Source organism: Ictalurus punctatus, chromosome 9, assembly GCF_001660625.3.
Source record: "Ictalurus punctatus breed USDA103 chromosome 9, Coco_2.0, whole genome shotgun sequence".
In the NCBI taxonomy this organism is placed as follows: domain Eukaryota; kingdom Metazoa; phylum Chordata; class Actinopteri; order Siluriformes; family Ictaluridae; genus Ictalurus; species Ictalurus punctatus.
In genome coordinates, this window is record NC_030424.2 from 282136 (window position 1) to 290000 (window position 7865).

Here is a 7865-nt window from a genome sequence, read left to right on the forward strand (position 1 = left end):
TCGCATGTTTTATTGCCTGGAAACAGAACCGGTTAGTCTCAGAAGGTGGTAGCTGGCGTAATGTAATAATATATGGTGAACTAGTTAAGTGCATGTAATACAGAATAAGGGAAATGAATAAGTATATGATCATCATGTTTTGCATGTGGAGCAAGTCACGAGGTCATGAGGTTAAGGCTCTGGACTACTGATCGGAAGGTCATGTGTTCGAACCCTGACAGCGCAGCGCTTCAGTTACAGTATAAGACATCTGTGTGAATGAACCAATGGAAATGTCAGGCTCTAACATGGGGCTGTTTGCTGATGAGCGTTTATGAAAGCGCTTTATTAATGCTATAGCTGAAATTCATTATCGTTTGGCACCTGAATGGTAATTGAGCCAACAGCTGCAGGGAAAAAGCCCCAGGAACATTCTGGTTGAAAACAAACAAACAGAAACACACGGCGAGAACGACGATGTGCTTCGTGTGTCTGTCTTTTTCAGATATTTCCTTTTGTGTAGCTCTTTTCTCTCTCTCTCTCTCTCTGAGAAAGCGAGCTTTTTTCTCAAGGTGAAAACATCCTGAAAGCCTCAGTATTAATAATTAAAAGTGAATTATTTCACAATGATACTACCCGCAGTTAAAAAAAAATAATGCTGTTGTTTCGCCGTTCCTCACGCTTTCATGAAAATTGCTCGCAGCAGACAGTAAGTGTTGTATGAAATTGTTGCTGTCACATCTAATGCAGCCGTTCTGCTTACTGATCTCTCCGCCGCTGCCGGGACGCGTTCTCTCCACTTCTGCTCTTCTTCTTTCCACTATTCACATTGCAGATGAGCTTCAGAGATCAGACTGTGTGTGTGTGTGTGTGTGTGTGTGTGTGTGTGTGTGTGTGTGTGTGTGTGTGTGTAGGTAGGTAGGTAGGAACAAGACAGACTGATTAGGCCAAGAATGTTTGCAGTGCTGTGTTAGCAGTAAGTAACCTTCAGGGCGGCAGTTCACGATGAGGTTACAGGATCAATCAAGCTCAGAAAGAGAGTGTGTGTGAGAAAGCAGTTACATACACATACGGACACACACACATGGACACACTCACTTGCACAGTGTTGATTTAGTTACTTAGAGGTAGAATTGGGATCACCCGGTCACCCAGGAACTGTGTGAGGAACTGTGTGAGGAACTGTTTGTGTGTGTGTGTGTGTGTGTGTGTGTGTGTGTTTTAATTTGACCACTCCTGTCCAGTCCTGCAGTTATTTCATTATTCTTACCACACTGTGAGGAGTTTGTATCAGACCACCCAATTATTAGACAAGCAAAAATATCGGAACATGTGACTGACGGGTGTTTCTTGTTACCCAGATGTGTCCTGTTAGACTGATAGTTTAAACGACAAATAGCTCTGAACATCTACTCTTGGTTTTAGCCTTCAGTTTCAAGACTGCGCTTGTTGTTAAAAAGGAAAAGCCAACATGAAGATCAGAGAGCTGTCTATGGGAGAAAAGCCATTCTGAAGCTGAGAAAAGAGAGAAATCAATCAGAGGCATTGCACAAACAATGGGTATAGCTAATACAACAATCTGGAATGTCCTGAAACGGAATAAAAGCACTGGTGTACTGAGCAATAGACACCGAACGGGTCGGCCGAGGAAAAGGACAACAACAAGAAAAAGAGAGAGAAAAAAAGACGTGTGTGTGTATATATATATATATATATCTCACTCTGACTCTCTCTTTATTTTCATGATCTTCATCTCTCATTCCATGTGCTGCCGCACCATTCAACCTCACACTGTCATGCAGGCTGATTATGTGATCTAGAGGTATGCAGTGCATTGATAGATGGCACACGCACATACACACACACACACACACACACACACACACACACACACACACACACAGAAAGCTTTGGTATTCCTCTTTCGTCTTTCACCTTCTCTCATTTCTTCCTAAGTATAACAGTTCTTTATGAAGATTAATTTTACAACTTTTATATATACCTATTCTACATTTCAACTGGGGCACAACTGTGTGTGTGTGTGTGTGTGTGTGTGTGTGTGTGTGTGTGTGTGCTGTAGGTGAATGAGCCGTAGGGGCTGTTTAAATGTCAAGGGCAGTGTGAGAGGGAGCAGGGGGATATGGAGTACCTGACGGGCAAGAGGCATATTTTTAGCTTCTCTGAGAGCTTTAATACTTGGTACTTAGCTGGAGTGCTGAGTGCGTGTGTACAGCACGAGTGTGTATGTATGAGGAGCATATGCAGCAAGCTGATAAGAATGAGCTCAGGTGTGTGTAAGTGTGCTGTTCATGGTCCTGCTGGTATTTCTAAAGGGACAGAGAGAGAGAGAGAGAGAGAGAGAGAGAGAGAGAGAGAGAGTAGCAAAACAGGTTAGTGGATAATGTTGGGGTGGGGGGGGGTCGAGGGGTGGGTGCGATTTCCTCACCAGTAGAAGCCGAACATGTGAAGCCAAACGAGATGGAAATTTGCTTCATTTTTAGTCAAATAGAAGAGATCCTACTTTAAAGAGAAAAAAGAACACTTTTTCATGCAATAATTATATTTCTGAAAGAGCAGCTTTTGCATTTGAGCCTCTGTCTGCATTCCTCAGCAGCTTCTGCTCGTCTCGTTGGCTTTTCTTTGATTATTTGACCTCTTGGCTTCAAATCCTAACTTAGCGTTTGTGCCGCTGAATTAAACTGAAGGTGCATTTCATAAGACTGGCGATGCAAACCTAATTCTCAGCCTTGAGCCTCTCCCCAGAGTGGATGGATGGATCAGGAGTGGGAGGGCGGGGTGGTATGGGGCGGTAGTGGGGGACTATGGGTGGCGATCAATTCATCTGATCAAGTGCTTTAGGAAATGGAGAGTATAACTGCTCCACAGGGGCACACATCCGTCTTGTCTACCAGATTGAATTATTCCAGGAGCAAGGGGGAGGAATGTGGCAGTGGTGGTGGTACAAAGAGCCCTAGGATTATGTATGCATGTGTATCTGAAATCATTGTGTGTGTGTGTGTGTGTGTGTGTGTGTGTGTGTGTGTGTGTGTGTGTGTGTGTGTGTGTGGGTGTGTGTGTTACTGCTAAGTGCAGGCCACTGCAGACACAGCACTCGAGGAAAGTGATTTTCCTTAGCCATCTGCCATCTATTTTTTTGTGCAGCAGACCATCTGAGTTTCAATTGCCTCTTACACAGCTATAGATGTCTTGCTTTTAATGCTCATATTGAGCTTGAAACCGTAGCAACGCACTCCTCTCGAAGCCAAACACACAAAAAACAATCCTGTGTCAGTGAGAAATCCGTTGCTTAATAGTGGTTAGGACAGCTTAAAAGGGTTGCATCAAGACTCCATTTTGTTTTTTCCCCCCATGTTTTTCATAAAAGCCTCCTTTGGGAGGCGCCACTCTGCTCCAAATCCAGCTGTGTGTGTTGCAGCCTGATGTGTGACCCAGCTAAAGGTTAACACTTCATTAAGATGGCGTATAGATGCAGGGCGCTGAGTGTAGAGCTGAGCGTCTTATCTGCAGGGCACTGTGCCGCTGTGGGATGTAAAAAAATAAAATCTGCAAAGGGATCCTGCTAGCCACACAAATTCACACACTGTGTGCTCCTGTGAGATATGGTGCACTTCCTCTCCTGGGACAGAAATAAAGTAGGCAAACAAAAAAAACACCCCTGAGTGAAAATGGGGGCTGATGGGAGCACGCACTCCAGGGCTCGGAGAGGACAGCACCAGCGCAGGAAATTGGGCTGGAAATATCACACACGCACAATGCATCATGTGGTAAGGCCAACGGCTGTCCTCCAGGGAGATGAGACCAAGGCATTTCTGGGATTGGCTGGAGATGGACCCACATCTGTGAGCAATGGCTTCATGATTCCTTCCTCATTTTTGCTCTCATCTCATCCCAGTTCCTGCATGATGCTGCAGCCTGCTCACAACCGAACACCTATACACAAGATAAGGAGGAGAAAAAAACTGCACTGGAAAATAGATTTTACTGCAATGGCAAATCCTTTTGTTAATTTAACTCATAGCCTATTAGTTGAGATGCAAGATATTGATCAGCTAATGCAAGTTCACCGCTGGTCCTGTCTCGCTTAATGAGCAGTAATGGTTCCAGCATGGCCTTGTGGTTAATGCACACAGCCATTCAAACCATGACACACTGCTGCCAGCAAAAGCCGATGAATCTTCCTCTTCGCTCTTTAGAGACATAAAGATATAAGAATATCCTTGAGAAGATGTGAGCAGTAATTGTGAGTAGTAATTCCTCTTCATGTGTGCACACTACACACTTTCATCCAGTTTTCCAGTTGCTGCCAGTTGTTGTGGGCCTTCGACAATCAGTCAGTGGAGAGGAAAGACACTTAGTTTGAGATCGATGTGTGGGCGCTTGCTTTGTGTTTGGTGAAGAGGTTTCCTGTTGATTGCTGTGTTGAGGAGTGGTGAGAACGTTGCTTTGGGTTTAGGTTGTCAAGCAGCATGATGATTCTTTGGGGTTGGGTATTATTAGGTTTGGGTTTGAGGGATGCTATTTTGGGGGTTTAGATGTTGGAGAGTGATAAGGTGGTGCCTTTGGGAAGTAGATGACAATATGTGTGATAACATGTGTGGGGCGATATGGTCGGGTGCTCTGTGGGACAGTGTTAGGGTGCGGTGTGGGGTGTTAGGGTGCGGTGTGGGGCGATATGGTCGGGTGCTCTGTGGGACAGTGTTAGGGTGCTGTGTGGGGTGTTAGGGTGCTGTGTGGGGCGGTGTTAGGGTGCGGTGTGGGGAGGTGTTAGGGTGCTGTGTGGGGCGGTGTTAGGGTGCGGTGTGGGGTGTTAGGGTGCTGTGTGGGGCGGTGTTAGGGTGCGGTGTGGGGCGGTGTTAGGGTGCTGTGTGGGGTGTTAGGGTGCTGTGTGGGGCGGTGTTAGGGTGCTGTGTGGGGCGGTGTTAGGGTGCTGTGTGGGGTGTTAGGGTGCTGTGTGGGGCGGTGTTAGGGTGCGGTGTGGGGAGGTGTTAGGGTGCTGTGTGGGGCGGTGTTAGGGTGCGGTGTGGGGTGTTAGGGTGCTGTGTGGGGTGTTAGGGTGCTGTGTGGGGCGGTGTTAGGGTGCTGTGTGGGGTGTTAGGGTGCGGTGTGGGGCGGTGTTAGGGTGCGGTGTGTAGTATGTGGTGTATCAAAAAGCTATTGATTGGCATGCACACTGCCAGCAGGCTGCGGCTTTAAATGGAACCTTTAATTAGCTAAATGGAGCAGTGGCAGCTGGGCATGAGCTTCATTCCAGAATAGACAATGAGAGAGAGAGAGAGAGAGAGAGAGAGAGAGAGAGAGAGAGAGAGATTGATGGATAAGGTCTCCCTATGTGGTTCTCTCTTTCTACGGTTCCTATAGCCTCAGGGCTGTGTCCTCTTTATCACTATCTGGACCCCATGTCACTTGCACACTTACCCTGTGGAAAGATTCTCATTTTCTCTCACATTATTAGCCCTCTCTCTCTCTCTCTCTCTCTCTCTCTCTCTCTCTCTTTCTCTCTCCAGCATGTTCGTACCCGTCCTCTCATGCATTCTGTCAGAGGTTAATTGGTTTGGAAATGATTCCATTCATTCTGCACTATAATGCTGTTATCTTGCTTTCGTAGGAAGAGAGGGAAAAAAACCAGAATGAAGAAGTGCTCCACGCATGCACTTAAGCCTAATTTAAAAGAAAGCAAGAAAAAAAAAGAAATCCAATTTAATTTGTCCTGACTCTACTTTTTTTTTAAGACTTTGGCCAGGGCCTGTCCCCAGTAGTCTTTACTCTAAATTATGGCAAGATTTCATTACCTTGAAAGCTCCTCTCGCTGCCTCCCTCCCTCTTTTTCCCCTGTTTCCTTCCCTCCATATTTTAAGCAGATAGACGGCACTAATGTCTTTTGTGTAAGCTGAAGGTCAGCGTGTTTGGATCGGGGAAGCAGTCAATTCTGTCTGTGATTAATGCGCTGCACAAAGTGCCTTGGAGTTACACAGCAGCTTGATGGCTTTACAGCAAACACACACAGGCATGGACAAATACCATAATGCACAAACAGATGGTACATAGCCAGGAATACACACACACTCACACACACACACACACTAGGGTCCAAATTTTTTTTTTTTTCAAATCCAAAACCAGAACTACTTTATTTCATTTTTTAAACGGAGTTTCTCAGTTTATGATTATGATGTAAGAATACGTACTCGAAATATAAATGGAATATCAATTATGTATGTATGTATGTATTTATTTATTTATTTAATTGCTGGTGACAATCTTGCCTATTTTGCAGAGCCATTCATTGTCAAAGCCAGAGGTGGGGAGAGAGAGAGAGAGAGAGACAGAGAGAGAGAGACAGAGAGAGAGAGAGAGAGAGAGAGAGAGAGAGAGAGAGAGAGAGAGAGTGCAGCCATACCTCGCTATAGATATTGTCATGCTTTCCTACACTGTCCTACAAGTGTCGTAGTAATCTGTCCCGCAAATTTGAGTCCGTCTAACTTGGATTTTACGTCAGTGTCACTCAAACGTTAGTCCCGCTGACACGAATACATCATTCAGACCGAGTCCGTCATGTCTGTGACTAGAGCCTCCGTGAGAAATGCCTGAAAGATATCAACATAAATCTGAGTGAGCAAAGACTGAGTGACGTATTTGAGTCTCGGTCTGACAAGGTTAGAGCATACAAGACTCAAAAGTGTGTGAGTCCAGATGACTGATGTTGGAGTGAACGGTGTCCTGCTGATACATTAGAAGTAAGCTGAAGTCCTATTTTAAACATTGAACTTATTGTCATGTTCATGAAAACAGTTTGGGACGAGGTTTGCTTTGTGATGCGGTGCATTATTGTGTGGAAGTAGCCATTAGAAGATGGTAAATTGTGGTCATGAAAGGAGTCACATAGTCAGCAACAGTACTCATAGAGACCATGACATTCAAGCGAGGATTGACTAGTATTAATGGGCCCAAAGTGTGCCAAGAAAACATTCCCCAGACCATTACACTACCTTCACCAGCCTGGAATGTTAACACAAGCAGGTTGGGTCCATGAATTCATGCTGTTGGCACCAAATTCTAACCCTCCCATCTATGTGCCTCAAAATCGAGGTTCATCAGACCAGGCTACGGTTTTCCATCTTCAGCTGTCGAGTTTTGGTGAGCCTGTGCCCATTGCAGCCTCAGCTTTCTGTTGTTGGTTGACAGAAGTGGAACCTGACGTGGTCTTCTGCTGTTGTAGCCCATCTGGCCATTCTCCATTGACCTCTCTCGTCAACAAGGTGTTTCTGTCCACAGAGCTGGCGCTCACTGGAGGTTTTTTTATTGCACCGTTCCGAGTAAACTCTAGAGACTGTTATGTGTGTGAAAATTCCAGGAGATCAGCAGTTATAGAAATACTCAAACCAGCCCGTCTTGCACCAACAATCGGTCAAAATCACGGAGATCACGTTTTCCCAATTCTGATGGTTGATGTGAACATCTGCATGATTTTATGCATTGCACTGCTGCGACACGATTGGCTGATTAGATAATTGCATGCATGAATAGGTGTACAGGTATTCTTAATGAAGTGCTTAGTGAGTGTAGCTCTGAGATGTAATAGATTTTTTGCAGCATTGTGGTTCTATTTTGGACCATTCATATTGCCAAACTGTCTTCAGTTCCTCAAAGAATTTCAAAATCCTGCATAAATTTTCAATGAGATTCAAGTTAGGAGATTGGCAAGACCATTCAATGCCTTCTTGAGTTATTTCAGTTGTATGTTTGGGGTCTTTCTCTTGTTGAATTGTCCATTTTCTCTCCAGATTCACTTTCTTGGCTGATGAGATCAAATGATCCTCTAACATGTCTTGGTACATCTCTCCATCCATGTTCGCGTCAGTGACATG

At 45.0% G+C, this 7865-nt stretch overlaps 1 protein-coding gene across 1 annotated transcript in view; it reads left to right on the forward strand.

Moving 5' to 3' along the window:
* The window catches only part of pacrg (PARK2 co-regulated), a 114741-nt gene that overhangs the window by 18367 nt on the left and 88509 nt on the right, over window positions 1-7865 (forward strand). The gene's annotated exons all lie outside the window — the stretch shown is intronic.